At 48.2% G+C, this 15,101-nt stretch overlaps 1 protein-coding gene and 1 non-coding gene across 2 annotated transcripts in view; one reads left to right on the forward strand and one right to left on the reverse strand.

Annotated features, from left to right (window-relative positions):
* LOC132581295 (uncharacterized) overlaps positions 1-5,244 on the forward strand; it is a 13,096-nt gene extending 7,852 nt beyond the window's left edge. Inside the window, exons 3-4 of the mRNA XM_060252482.1 lie at positions 1,887-2,017; positions 4,068-5,244. The gene's annotated coding sequence lies outside the window, so the exon portion shown is untranslated. The remainder of the gene's footprint in view (positions 1-1,886; positions 2,018-4,067) is intronic.
* Positions 2,059-2,161, reverse strand: LOC132582028 (U6 spliceosomal RNA). The gene has a single exon (XR_009556162.1). It is a non-coding gene; the product is annotated as a U6 spliceosomal RNA (small nuclear RNA).
* Positions 5,245-15,101: the final 9,857 nt, after the last annotated feature.

Consider the following 15,101-nt stretch of genomic DNA (forward strand, 5'->3'; position numbering starts at 1 on the left):
TGGCCTGATCCAGCATGGCTTCTTTTATGTTCTTATTCAAAGTATAGGGCGGGATATAAATCCAATATCATCATCATCATCATCATCATCATCATCTCCCTCCCTCCCTGTTTGGTGTAGTGGTGAAGTGTACAGACTCTTATCTGGGAGAATTCGGTTTGATTCCCCACTCCTCCACTCTCAGCTGCTGGAATGGCCTTGGGTCAGCCAGAGCTCTCGTAGGAGTTGTCCTTGAAAGGGCAGCTGCTATAAGAGCCCTCTCAGCCCCACCCACCTCACAGGGTGTCTGTTGTGGGGGAGGAAGGGAAAAGAAGATTGTGACCACTCTGAAACTCTGAGATGCATGGGATGGAGAAGGTAGAGAAAGAAATACTTTTCTCCCTTTCATACAATACAAGTACTCGTGGGCATTCAATGAAATTGCTGAGCAGTCGGGTTAGAACGGATAAAAGGAGGTACTGCTTCACCCAAAGGGTGATTAACATGTGGAATTCACTGCCACAGGAGGTGGTGGTGGCTACAAGCATAGCCAGCTTCAAGAGGGGGTTAGATAAAAATATGGGGCAGAGGTCCATCAGTGGCTATTAGCCATTGTGTGTGTGTGTGTGTGTGTGTGTGTATAACATTTTTGGCCACTGTGTGATACAGAGTGTTGGACTGGATGGGCCATTGGCCTGATCCAGCATGGCTTCTTTTATGTTCTTATTCAAAGTATAGGGCGGGATATAAATCCAATATCATCATCATCATCATCATCATCATCATCATCATCATCATCATCATCTCCCTCCCTCCCTGTTTGGTGTAGTGGTGAAGTGTACAGACTCTTATCTGGGAGAATTCGGTTTGATTCCCCACTCCTCCACTCTCAGCTGCTGGAATGGCCTTGGGTCAGCCAGAGCTCTCGTAGGAGTTGTCCTTGAAAGGGCAGCTGCTATAAGAGCCCTCTCAGCCCCACCCACCTCACAGGGTGTCTGTTGTGGAGGAAGGAGATTGTAGGCCGCTCTGAGACTTTGTCCTTAAAAGGGCAGCTGCTGTGAGAGCCCTCTCAGCCCCACCCACCTCACAGGGTGTCTGTTGTGGGGAAGAAGATATAGGAAATTGTAAGCTGCTCTGAGTCTCTGATTCAGAGAGAAGGGTGGGGTTTAAATCTGGAGTCGTCTTCTTCCAGTGTCCTGACCCCACTGATGGACCTCTTGGTGCCTGGTTTTTTGGCCACTGTGTGACACAGAATGTTGAATGTGACACAGAATGACACAGATGGGCTTTTGGCCTGATCCAACATGGCTTCACTTACATTCTTATGTCTGGGGCAGTGAGGCTCTGTATTCTTGTGCTTGGGTGGCGGGGGGGGGGGGACACAGTGAGAGGGCTTCTGGTGTTCTGGCCCCACTGGTGGCCCTTCTGATGGTACTTGGGGTTTTCTGGCCACTGTGTGACACAGAGCGTTGGGCTGGATGGGCCATTGGCCTGATCCTACATGGCTTCTCTTATGTTCTTATTTCATTCCCCCACCTTCACTGTCTGGAGAGAGAACTGGCGAGAGCCAGTTTGGTGTAGTGGTTAAGTATGTGGACTCTTATCTGCAATTCCCCACTCCTCCACTTGCAGCTGCTGCAATGGCCTTGGGTCGGCCATAGCTCTCGCACAGGTTGTCCTTGAAAGGGCAGCGTCTGGGAGAGCTCTCTCAGACCCACCCACCTCACAGGGTGTCTGTTGTGGGGGAAGAAGATATAGGAGATTGTAAGCTACTCTGAGTCTCTGATTCAGAGAGAAGGGCGGGGTATAAATCTGCAGTCTTCAGTAGATGAAGGAAAAGAGCAAGGATAATCACAAACGATAATCTCAGTTTTGTGTACCTGTCTCCCCCCCCCCCCCCCTTTCAGGTACAAAAAATACAGAATCCGGTGTTTTCAATGCTGGAATATTCCAAAGCACGGAGGAAAACCTTGCTCTCATTGTTTGAGCTGTGGAGACAAATTCCACACAGGAGCTGCCCAACAGAAATCTGAAAAAGGTACCAGGCGTTTGGGGCGGAAGAGGGGAAAATGTCTGTAGCAACATCAGAATGATTTTTCATGCTGAACAAAACATATCTGCTCAGATGCTAATCTTCTCTGTATCGTTCCAATTTTAGTATATGTGCTGCCGAAGCGAGCACACATATCTGCTCAGATAAAATTAGTTAAGATATTAACTGCACCATAGAACTGTTGAGTGCCGTTGCTATATACCAGTATAAATGTCATGGTTACCGAAAAGGAATCCTTGGACTTGTCGCTTGGTGCTGAGATACCTTTGGAGAAATGTCAACTGAGGGGTGACACGATAAAGGTTTACAAGGTTATGCATGGGATAGAGAAGGCAGAGAAAGAAGCACTTTTCTCACAATACAAGTACTCATGGGCACTCATTGAAATTGATGAGCAGTTGGGTTAGAATGGATAAAAGGAAGTCCTTCACCCAAAGGGTGATTATCGCATGAAATTTGCTGCCACAGGAGGTGGTGGCGGCTACAAACATAGCCAGTTTCAAGACAGGATTGGATGAGCATGTGGAGCAGAGGTCCATCAGTGGCTATTAGCGACAGCGTATTGTTGGAACAGTGGAAGACAGGAGGGCCTGGCGTGACTTTGTCCATGGGGTTGCAAAGAGTCGGACTCGACTGTGCGATTGAACAACAACAAAATTGTTGGAACTTTCTGTCTGGGGCAGTGATGCTCCGTATTCCTGGTATTTGGGAGGGATAGCAGTGTGAAGACTTCTAGTGTCCTGGCCCCACTGGTGGACCTCCTGATGGCACCTGGGTTTTTTGGCCATTATGTGACACAGAGTGTTAGACTGGATGGGCCATTGGCCTGATCCAACATGGCTTCTCTTATGTTCTTACCTCACCCCCCAGATCCCCTTGTGGAATTATAGTTTCAGGGGAGGGGATTGTTGCAGAGAAATAAATATTAAACGGGTTGATGCAAGTTGGGATATGATTCAGACAACATCAGTTTCTCCCTATTACCTCTCTGCCTTTGCCCAGCATTAAAACCAATCAGTATTGCCTTTTGTTGCAAGTGAAGGACTATGCATTGTCTCTTTAGCCTTAGACTTCAGGCAGGACTATAGAAAGTCCTAGAGATAGATAGATCAGGTGGACCCCGATCATCTGATGCTATCTTTGATATGTAGATGGCTACTGTCAGGAAATCCTCCTCTCTTCCTGTCTGACACCTGCTCTCCACATTAAGCTATTCTTCTCCATCTTGACGCCATGCGGGCAAGATGTGCTTTCTGCATTCTAGTTAGACTAGATTAGAATCATAGAGTTGGAAGGGACCTCCAGAGTCATCTAGTCCAACCTCCTGCACAATGCAGGAAACTCACAAATACCTCCCCCTAAATTCACAGGATCCGCATTGCTGTCAGATGGCCATCTAGCCTCTGTTTAAGAACCTCCAAGGAAGGAGAGCCTACCACCTCCTGAGAAAGCCTGTTTCACTGAGGAACCGTTCTAACGGTCAGGAAGTTCTTTCTAATGTTGAGCCAGAAACTCTTTTGATTTAATTTCAACCCATTGGTTCTGGTCCTGCCTTCCGGGACCACAGAAAACAATTCCACACTCTCTTCTCTCTGACAGCCCTTCAAGTACTTGAAGATGGTGATCCTATCACCTCTCAGCGTCCTCCTCTCTAGGCTAAACATGCCCAGCTCCTTCAGCCTTTCTTGTTGTTTTAAACAATTTTATTAATAGCCTTTCTTCATAGTCCTTGGTCTCCAGACCCCTCACCATCTTCATCGCCCTCCTCTGGATCTGTTCCAGCTTTCTATATATATCCTTCTTAAAATGTGGTTCCCAAAACAGAACACAATAGTCCAAGTGAGGTCTTACCAGAGCAAAATCCTGTCTCTACTCTATCCTGTCAAGAATGGAGTTCCTTACAATAAAAGACTTGTATTCGTTTTTGCAAAGATAGGGAGGGTCTGTCTGGAGCTTGCTTTCTTGTCAGCTCGCACAAACTACGTCCCTTGAGCACTCTGTTAACCCAAATCATCCTTCACCTTTTCTCCTGTAGATGTGGAAATTTCTTAAAGCTTTCTGGTTAGATTGGATACCAAAAAAGCTCTCGGGAAATCGGACTGACATGAGTGAAGGGTGCGGACGAACAGCGGGAAGAACATTTGATATGCCAGCCAAGAGGTTGTAGGGGTATGAATTTTTGTTTGGTTTTGTCTGTTACTTGCTCTATTGTTTTTGTGTGTATTGTGCCAAGTGTCAAAGGAGGCAAGAAAAAAACCTGACATTGTTTCAGGGAAGGAAGTGCTTCCTTTATTTCTACCTTCTAGCAGTAATAAAAAGTATTCATAAGAGGGCAAAAGTACGGTCTTCTCTGGAAGGCCAAGGGAGGTTTGTGCAGAAATAATTTTGAAAGAATTTACATTCCTCTGTCAAAGTTCTTTGAGTTCTAGGTTTAACATTTTCTCTCTCTGTCTCTGTCTTTCTCTCTTTACCCCAAACCCTACCCATAATTCTTGTTACTGCTTTATGGTTAACAGTGCCTTTCTCTAAAGAGACATGGCAATATCCAGTAATAGAATTTTCCCACATTGTTAGCTCTGCAGGACAGTGATAATTTAACAGACATGGGGAGGGGACTGTCCAACAAAAATAACATGCACCCTACCTCTTCCAGCGCAGGGGGACTTTCAACAGATCAGGGGTTTGATTGTCTTTTTTTAAAAAAAGCAATAATTACTTCTTAATGAAGCACTTTGCTTATGCGTTGGTATCGTCTGTCTTTTGCACCAGATACACCATGATGACACAGGTAACATTTGAACTGTGAAATATTTTTATATACGCTTGTCGAAGGGTTTCTTGGGAGATAGACAACCAGTGTGCAGGAAGTTTTTGACTTCTGAATAGATTCTGGATGCCCCTGTTTGTATGTTGCTGTCCACTTACGATTGTCGCAGACTACACTGTATGTATTTCCTTTTGGCTGTATTTATTTTTGCGCATAGTATTTATTTTTGTAAAATGTGACTGTTTTTGCAATAGCAAAACAAACAAACAAAAAGCCAAGGTATAACATTTAAAGCTGTAACTTGCCTCGTTCTTTTCAAAGAATGCACTAAATGAGCGTTTTGTTCAAAACTAGGAACAAGCTTTTTGATGAGTAACTTAACTACCTCTGCATCTCTAAATAACTCTCAGCACTTTTGCAATAAATATTCTGAATTGTCACAGCATATAATGGAGAGACTGGTTAATCCATAATTTCTTTAAATGCGGAGTGGGGCTTGGAGGAGAACGTGTATGATACAGCCATGTTCAGATCTGCTACCTGCTGCCCATATTAGTCCTGAATATTTGTGGGTTCACAGGAAAAAGTGCAGAAGTTTCCATACTTAATTCTCAGACTTAATAGGGGAGGGATGGTGGCTCAGTGGTAGAGCATCTGCATGGGAAGCAGAAGGTCCCAGGTTCAATCCCTGGCATCTCCAAAAAAGGCTCCAGGCAAATAGGTGTGAAAAACCTCCGCTTGAGACCCTGGAGAGCCGCTGCCAGTCTGAGAAGACAATACTGACTTTGATGGACCCAGGGTCTGATTCAGTATAAGGCAGCTTCAGATGTTCAGACACATACAGAAATTCTTGAACGCTGAGACATGTATTTCACAGATAGCTCCCTCTTGTGGCAACCTCTGGCTATGCACAGGATACTCTTCTGGGTAAGAGGTAAGGTTGCCAACTCCAGGTTGGGAAATTCCTGGAGATTTGAGAACGAGCCTGGGGAGGACAGAGACCTCAGAGGGGTCCAAGGCCACAGAGTCCCCCCTCCAAAGCAGCTATTTCCTCCAGGGGAACTGATCTCTGCAGTCTGGAAAGGAGCTGAAATTCCAGGGGATCCCCAGGTCCCCCCTGGAGGCTGGCATCCCTGAACCTCAGTGGGGCACAAGGCCACAGAGTCCCCCTTCCAAAGCAGCCATTTCCTCCAGGGGAACTGATCTCTGTGGTCTGGAGAGGAGCTGGAATTCCGGGGGATCCCCAGGTCCCACCTGGAGGCTGGCATCCCTGAACCTCAGTGGGTTACAAGGCCACAGAGTCCCCCCTCCAAAGCAGCCCTTTCCTCCAGGGGAACTGAGCTCTCTGGAGATCAGTTATCGTTCTGGGATCTCAAGGCCCCAACTGGAGATTGGCAGCTCTCTTCAGAGGGGAACAATGTGGAACACACAAGGACACATGCACATTGTTGTTGTTTTTTAAGATGCACATGACAAAAGTGTTTTTTAGACATTTGTCGAACAGTCAATGTGGTGAACAGATAAAAGGAAGTACTTCTTCTGAAGATCCTGTGAATTTAGGGGGAGGTGTTTGTGAGTTACCTGCATTGTGCAGGGGGTGGGACTAGATGGAGGTCCCTGCCAGTTCTATGATTCTTCACCCAAAGAGTAATTTGGGTGGAATTCACTGCCACAGGAAGTGCCAGTGCTTATATACATGCAGATCAGCTCCCCCCCCCCCAACCCCCAAACCCAACACACATAACTATAGTTACCTGGACTGGCCCAATGACTCCTCACTGGCCTGCACCCAGAGTCCAGGTGTCGTTTGTTATAGAGCCCTAAGCTCAGCAAAGTCTATGGTAGAACCTTAAGGCAAGTTCCAGTCCCAATACATAACAGTGTGACTGATTTCCCACTAGCTGCTCTCACGCTCCTCTTCTCTGCGGGGGTTCCGTCAGATTTCACACTATCTGCCCTGGGGCTGCAACTAGATGAAGAAGAAGACTGCAGGTTTATACCCCACCCTTCTCTCTGAATCAGAGACTCAGAGCGGCTTACAATCTCCCCCCACAACAGACACCCTGTGAGATGGGTGGGGCTGAGAGGACTCTCAGAGCAGCTGCCCTTTCAAGGACAGAGCGGCTCACAATCTCCTTCTCCTTCCTCCCCTACAACAGACACCCTGTGAGGTGGGTGGGGCTGAGTGGGCTCTCACAGCAGCTGCCCTTTCAAGGACGACCTCTGCCAGAGCTATGGCTGACCCAAGGCCATGCCAGCAGGTGCAAGTGGAGGAGTGGGGAATCAAACCCGGTTCTCCCAGATAAGAGTCCGCGGACTTCCCCACTACACCAAACTGGCTCTCAGGAAGAAGAAAACCGTAGATTTATACCCTGCCCTTGTCTCTGAATCAGAGACTCAGAGTGGCTTACAATCTCCTTTATCTTCTTCCCCCCACAACAAACACCCTGTGAGGTAGGTGGGGCTGAGAGGGCTCTCACAGTAGCTGCCCTTTCAAGTAGTAGTAGAACAAGATGATAAAGAAGATAGATTTATATCCCGCCCTTCACTCTGAATCTCAGAGCAGCTCACAATCTCCTTTACCTTCCTCCCCCCACAATAGACACCCTTTCAAGGACAGAGCGGCTCACAATCTCCTTCTCCTTCCTCCCCTACAACAGACACCCTGTGAGGTGGGTGGGGCTGAGAGGGCTCTCACAGCAGCTGCCCTTTCAAGGACAACCTCTGCTAGAGCTATGGCTGACGCAGGGCCATTCCAGCTGGTGCAAGTGGAGGAGGGGGGAATCAAACCCTGTGATGTAGTAGGGCAGAAAGAGCTCTGACAGAAGCTGCCCTTTCAAGGACAACCTCTGCTAGAGCTATGGCTGACCCAAGGCCATTCCAGCAGCTGCAAGTGGAGGAGTGGGGAATTGAACCCGGTCCTCCCAGATAAGAGTCCGCTCACTTAACCACTACACCAAACTGGCTCTCAGAGGAGAGTGAGAGCGGCATGAGGCTAGTGGGGTATCGGTCTTTGTCTCAGCCCTGACTTGGATGGCTCAGGCTAGGCCAAAATCATCAGAGCTTGAAAGCTAAGCAAGATTAGTACTTGGGTGGGAGACCACCAGGGCAAGGTTGCTGGGCAGAGGCAGGCAATGGCAAACGGCCCTCTGAACCTCCCTTGCCTCGAAAGCCTGTGGGGTCACTGAAGTCAGCTGCGACGTGACAGCAAAAGAAATAAAACCCTTCCCATGATGAAAGAGCGGGACTGCATCCAGATGCCTCGGAAACACACACATTCCCTTGCAGTTTTTCTTTTCTGTACCCCGTTCTATAAGACTGGCTGTGGTTTTTTTCTTCTGCCACAGGGCGCCTGAAAGTCAAAGCGATTGAACTCGTTCGGCCATTTAAAAATAAAAATACCCTTTCATTAGATAATGCTGAGGAAATTCTTTCCGTCCGTGTGGCATATGGTTCCCTGAAGGACTCAGTGGAGGAAAACGATGAATAGGCATAATTACAAAATCCGTTTGGTGGTTAAAATGACTGCTGCGAGAGTAACGTGCATATACTGAATTTTGCTTTAAACACAATTAGAAAATTCTCTTTGTAGGTAAAGAACAGATATCCTTGCTATGGGCTTTTTTTTAACATATCAAAAATTATTATTTATACAAAGACATCTCTTACAGAGTTACATAGCCAAGAATCGACAATTTCCTGCCCTCAAGGTTCAATAAGTCGCTGTGGGAACATTTGGAATGGGCCCTGCTTCTGTTAGGGAAGGGTTTTTGTTAATTAACACACACCACCACTATCAATCCCTTGGGGGGCTTTTTTTTGTAGCAGGAACTCATTTGCAAATTAGACCACACCCCCTGATGTAGTCAGTCCTCGAAGAAGAAATGATGATACTGTATTCATATCCCACCCTATACTCTGAATCTCAGAGTGGCTCACAATCACTTTTACCTTCCCCTCCACAACAGACATCCTGTGAGGTAGGTGGGGCTGAGAGGGCTCTCACAGCAGCTGCCCTTTCAAGGACAGAGTCTCAGAGCGACCTTCAATCTCCTTTCCCTTCCTCCCCCACAAGAGACATCCTGTGAGGCGGGTGGGGCTGAGAGGGCTCTCCCAGAAGCTGCTTTTCATGGACAGAGTCTCAGAGCGGCTCACAATCTCCTTTCCCTTCCTCCCCCACAACAGACACCCTGTGAGGTGGGTGGGGCTGGAGAGGGCTCTCACAGCAACTGCCCTTTCAAGGACAGAGTCTCAGAGTGGCTCACAATCACTTTTACCTTCCCCTCCACAACAGACATCCTGTGAGGTAGGTGGGGCTGAGAGGGCTCTCACAGCAGCTGCCCTTTCAAGGACAGAGTCTCAGAGCGACCTTCAATCTCCTTTCCCTTCCTCCCCCACAAGAGACATCCTGTGAGGCGGGTGGGGCTGAAAGGGCTCTCCCAGAAGCTGCTTTTCATGGACAGAGTCTCAGAGCGGCTCACAATCTCTTTTCCCTTCCTCCCCCACAACAGACACCCTGTGAGGTGGGTGGGGCTGAGAGGGCACTCCCAGAACTGCTCTTGGGCAGAGCAGCTTTCAGAGAACTTGTGACTGATCCGAGGTCACTCCAGCAGGTGCATGTGGAGGAGTGGGGAGTAGGGCTCCCAAGCTCCCTGGTGGGGCGGGAGTTCTCCCGTTCTGGAAGTCCCCAACCTGCCAGCCCACATTGGGCCAGCAGGGGGATCCCCTTCCCGCGTTGCTGGTGCGATGATGTCACTTGCGAGTGACATCATTGTGCTGCGTGCACATAGCACACACCAAAAAACTCCCCCGCCACAGGGTGCAGGGGCCTTGACAGCCCTGGTGGGGATGCAAACCTGTTTCTTCCAGATAAGAGTCAGCGCGCTCAACCACTACACCAAAGTGACATGATTGAGGTTGACAAGATTCTGCATGGGATGGAGAAGGTAGAGAAAGAAGGCCTTTTCTCCCTTTCTCACAATACGAGAACTGGTGGGCACTCAATGAAATTGCTGAGCAATCGGGTTAGAACGGATCAAAGGAAGTCCTTCTTCAACCAAAGGGTGAATTCCATCAACACATGGAATTCACTGTCACAGGAGGTGGCGGCGGCTGCAAGCATAGCCAGTTTCAAAAGGGGGTTGGATCAACATCTGGAGAAGAAGTCCATCAGTGGCTATTAGCCACAGGGTATTGTTGGAACTCTGTCTGGGGCAAGTGATGCTCTGTATTCTTGGTGCTTGGGGGGGGGCAACAGTGGAAGGGCTTCTAGAGTCCTGGCCCCACTGGTGGACCTCCTGATGGCCCCTGGCTTTTTGCTCTCTGTGTGACACAGAGTGTTGGACTGGATGGGCCATTGGCCTGATCCAACATGGCTTCTCTTATGTTCTTCTTATGGACCTCCTGATGGCCACTGTGTGACACAGAGTGTTAGACTAGATGGGCCGTTGACCTGATCTAACATGGGCTCTCTTATGTTCTTATGACTCTCATGGGTGCCTAATTAAGTTGGTGGCGCCCCAGGAAAAAAATAACATTCTGCTGTGTAACAGCTCAAAAACAGAAACACCTGAGATAGTAAATGCTGAAATCCATCCATCCCTGCCCCATCTGCAAGCGCCAGAAAAGATGTTGGTAGGATCCATGGTGCCCACGAGCACCATGCTGGGGACACCTGGAGTGGAGCATTCAGCAATAGGGAGAGTTTAGTGAGGTCTTAAAGGAACTGCCTGCTGCAGCTGCCGGCACCTCTGGGCTTCAGTGACTCTTGAGTGGCATCGCTGCCAGAGTGCCCCTTTCCTTCTCTCCAAGCCTTGGATTGCTTAGGAGCGGTTAGCGATGTGGCGTTGGGCTGGTACAGCTTTGGAGGATCCCAGTTTACTTAAGGACGAGTCTGACTTCAGGCCTTAGATCTGGGATAGCCCGTCAGAACGAGAGAGTCGGTGGTTCCTTCCTGTGCCGAGGCTCCGCTGGGTACCAAGGATGCCGCTGCATCTCTCTCATGCCACCGGCATAAAGCGTGCCTACGCTATGACCAGTGTTCTCCCCCTCTAAGCTGTGGAGTCTTGTGTGCAAAAATTCTACTTTGTGAGCTCCTGGCATCAAGACTGTGAGCTGCTGCATCAATTAATGTGCTCTGGGGTCATCGTTCCTGAGCTGAGACAAAAATGTGTGAGCTGAAGACTAAAACTCTGTGAGCTCACTCACACTAACTCAGTTTAGGGGGGATAATGGTGGGCCAATGTTCCCTCTAAGCTGCAGAGTTTTGCGAGCAAAAATTGTATTTTGTGAGCTACTGGTATTAACGTTGTGAGCTGCTGCATAAATTAGTGTGTTCTGGGGTCAGCCTTCCTGAGCTAAGACAAAAAATGTGTGAGCTGCAGGCTAAAAATCTGTGAGCTAGCTCACGCTAACTCAGCTTAGAGGGGACAATGGTGGGCCAATGTTCCCTCTAAGCTGCAGAGTTTTGTGAGCAAAAATTATACTCTTTGAGCTACTGGTATTAAAGCTGTGAGCTACTGCATAAATTAGTGTGCTCTGGGGCCATCCTTCCTGAGCTGAGACAAAAATGTGTGAGCTGGAGGCTAAAAATCTGTGAGCTAGCTCACGCTAACTCAGCTTAGAGGGGACAATGGTGGGGACCATATACATTTCCTTTGTTTCTGGGTCGCTCTTCTGCATCCATGCCAATAGTGGATTTGTAGTGGGTTTGATTTCGCACTCCTCCACTTGCAGCTGCTGGAATGGCCTTGGGTCAGCCATAGCTCTGGCAGGAGTTGTCCTTGAAAGGGCAGCTTCTGTCAGAGCTCTCTCAGCCCCACCTATTTCACAGGGCGTCTGTTGTGGGGGAGGAAGATAAAGGAGATAGTGACTTGTTTGTTGATTTGCTTGTTTCGTTTGAATGCTGTTGTATGAATGTAGTTCCAGATTGCCTAGGAGGAGGATACCTTTCCGAGCGAGAAGCATCTGCTAATTCTGCAAAATTTATTCCCTCCCTCTGCACGGTGGCTGGCTGCCGGGGGGGGGGGGGGTTGGGTGCAGAAAAACAAGGACAGCTGCTGCTGTTAGAGGTAGCTGCAGGCAAGCTCTTTCTTGCAAAATTGGCACATCGACAACAGTAATGCAGGCCTCCCTAGATCGCATTGAGGGCCTTTGGCCCTGATGCTCTCTTTCCAACAGCGGCCTGAGGCATTTAAAAAGCTTCCAAGCAAGCTGCGAAAGGGAATGTTTCCTACCCCATCCTGTTTGGCACCTGGTAGTTCCCTGAGGTTTCTATTTTGCCATTACGGCTAATAGAGACATCCTTTGTGAATCTGACTCTTTTTTTCTGCAAAGGAAGGCGTAATGTGTAACTGCTTTGGAGGCTTTTAAGCAGAGGTTAGATGGCTGTCGGATAGCAGTGCTGTTTTGGTGAATGTAGGCAGACTGTGAGAGTGGTGTAGAAAGTGATGAGGCACTGGTTGGCTTATGGCCCCTGAGAGCCAGTTTGGTGTGGTGGTGAAGTGCGCGGATTCTTATCTGGGAGAACTGGGTTTGATTCCCCACTCCTCCACTTGCACCTGCTAGAATGGCCTTGGGTCGGCCATAGCTCTCTTATCTGGGAGAACCGGGTTTGATTCCTCCACTTGCAGCTGCTGGAATGGCCTTGGGTCAGCCAGAGCTCTCTTATCTGGGAGAACTGGGTTTGATTCCCCACTCCTCCACTTGCACCTGCTGGAATGGCCTTGGGTCAGTCATAGCTCTCTTATCTGGGAGAACTGGGTTTGATTCCCCACTCCTCCACTTGGACCTGCTGGAACGGCCTTGGGTCAGCCATAGCTCTCTTATCTGGGAGAACTGGGTTTGATTCCCCCACTCCTCCACTTGGACCTGCTGAAATGGCCTTGGGTCAGTCATAGCTCTCTTATCTGGGAGAACCGGGTTTGATTCCTCCATCCTCCACCTGCACCTGCTGGAATGGCCTTGGGTCAGCCATAGCTCTCTTATCTGGGAGAACCGGGTTTGATTCCCCGCTCCTCCACTTGCACCTGCTAGAATGGCCTTGGGTCAGCCATAGCTCTCTTATCTGAGAGAACCGGGTTTGATTCCTCCCTCCTCCACCTGCACCTGCTGGAATGGCCTTGGGTCAGCCAGAACTCTCTTATCTGGGAGAACCGGGTTTGATTCCCCACTCCTCCACTTGCAGCTGCTGGAATGGCCTTCGATCAGCCAAAGCTCTCGCAGAGCTGTCCTTGAAAGGGCAGCTGCTGCAAGAGTCCTCTCAGCCCCACCCACGTCGCAGGGTCTCTGTTGTGGGGGAGGAAGGGAAAGAAGGTTGTGACTTGTTTGTTGATTTGCTTGTCTCATTTAAATGTTGTTGTATAAACATAGTTCCAGAGACATAATCACATGGTCAAAGAAGACATTCAAAACACGTGAAGACAAGAAAACCTAGGAAGCGGGTTACCATGTTATTGAATCTATACACGTGGACAATCAACAGAAAAACAACCTTTGATTTATTCTTTTAAGCCTAACCTTAGTTCAAAGACTGTCTTTGTTGGTTGGGTTTACTGCAAACTTTGCATGTTGCATACAGAAGTAATTGCTGTTTAAACCTGGCAAAACTTGCATGTTTTTCTTAGAAGTATAGTTGTTAAAAAGTTGATTATGGTGTTTTCCCTTTAAACGGAAACATATCGAGTATTTAAACTTAAATACTCAATATATTGCCGAGTGCGATAAAGCGCTGATATTAGGTTTGTGGAGAGTGTGTAATTCTGGTATTAAGCTGTGTTACACAAGTTGCAATTGTTCTTTGCACGGTAATTTTTCACAGCCTCCTATGTTTTCCCCCACCTTGAAGTGAGAAAGAGATGAGCTTCTGACAGAACAATCCGTATTGGATAAGTGTTGCTCCAATTAAGAGTCAGCTCTTAACGAGAACCCCAGCAAGCATCTCACCAGCGACTGGGCAAATTGCTTTCTCATGAGCCGTTTACACAGTCGGCTTTTTCGAGTCCACAGCATGTAAAGTCTGGAACAGCAGAGGGCAACCGATGAACCTGCTGGGAAATAGGTTCAGGATAGACGAAAGGAAATACTTCTTAACTCAACTGTGGAATTCACTGCCAGGGGATGCAATGACGGGCTTGAACATGGCAGACTTTAAAAGGGGTTAGACCAAGGGTGTCAAACATGCGGTTTGGGGGTCGAATCAGGCCCCCAAAGGGCTCCTATAAGGCCCCTGAGAAACTGGCTGTCATCTGCTTCCTTCTCCCTCTCTCTTGCTTCCTTCTGCATAACAGCTTGCTTTGCAAAGCTTCCTGAATCGCACAGGAGCTACGGAACAAAACCTCTATTATCTCCATTCTCTATTTTCTCCATTCTTGGGGAGGAAGGAGGGGAGGGAGAGCTTGCTTTGCCAGGCTCTCTCAATTGCACAGCAGAGCTACTGAGCCAAGCCTCTCTTCCTTCTATTGGCTGAGGCTCCTCTCCTCCCCCAGCCCCCTGGAGAAGGGAGGAAAGAGCTAGAGCTTCCTTTGCCCAGTTCCCTGGATCCCATGGGAGAAATACAAAGAAAACACCGTTAAGACCATTGAGTACTAATGTTTTAAGCATGTTTTAAGTTTTTAAAATATATATATATATTTTAATTTAAAATATATATATATATATATATTTGTGTTTGTGTTCTTTATAAAATTTATATCTCTGCTGCCTAATATTAAACACATGGACCAGCCCGATATGGCCTGGCCCAACAAGGTCTCTCTTATGTCAGATCTGGCCCTCATAACAAATTAGTTCAACGCCCTGGGTTACACTGATTCACGGAGGAGACATCCATAAGAACATAAGAACGTAAGAGAAGCCCTGTTGGATTAGGCCAATGGCCCATCCAGTCCAACACTCTGTGTCACATAAGAACATAAGAGAAGCCCTGTTGGATCAGGCCAGTGGCCCCTCCAGTCCAACACTCTGTCACAGAGAACATAAGAGAAGGGAAGGACCTTGGCCTCTGCTCCCTGTTCGTCTGGCGCTCCAGGGCGGCTGCTTGGCCACTGTGGGAAACAGGATGCCAGACTAGATGGACCTTGGGTTGCCAGGTCCGAGTCAAGAAATATCTGGGGACTTCGGGGGTAGAGCCAGGAGCAAGGTTGTGACAAGCGTAGTTGAACTCCAAAGAGAGTTCTGGCCATCACATTTCAAGGGACCACACACCTTTTAAATGCCTTCCTTCCACTGGAAATAATGAAGGATAGGGGCAACTTCTTTGGGGGCTCATAGAACTTGACACCCTGGTCCAATCCTTTTGAAACT

This window comes from Heteronotia binoei, chromosome 13 (assembly GCF_032191835.1).
Source record: "Heteronotia binoei isolate CCM8104 ecotype False Entrance Well chromosome 13, APGP_CSIRO_Hbin_v1, whole genome shotgun sequence".
NCBI classification, from domain to species: domain Eukaryota; kingdom Metazoa; phylum Chordata; class Lepidosauria; order Squamata; family Gekkonidae; genus Heteronotia; species Heteronotia binoei.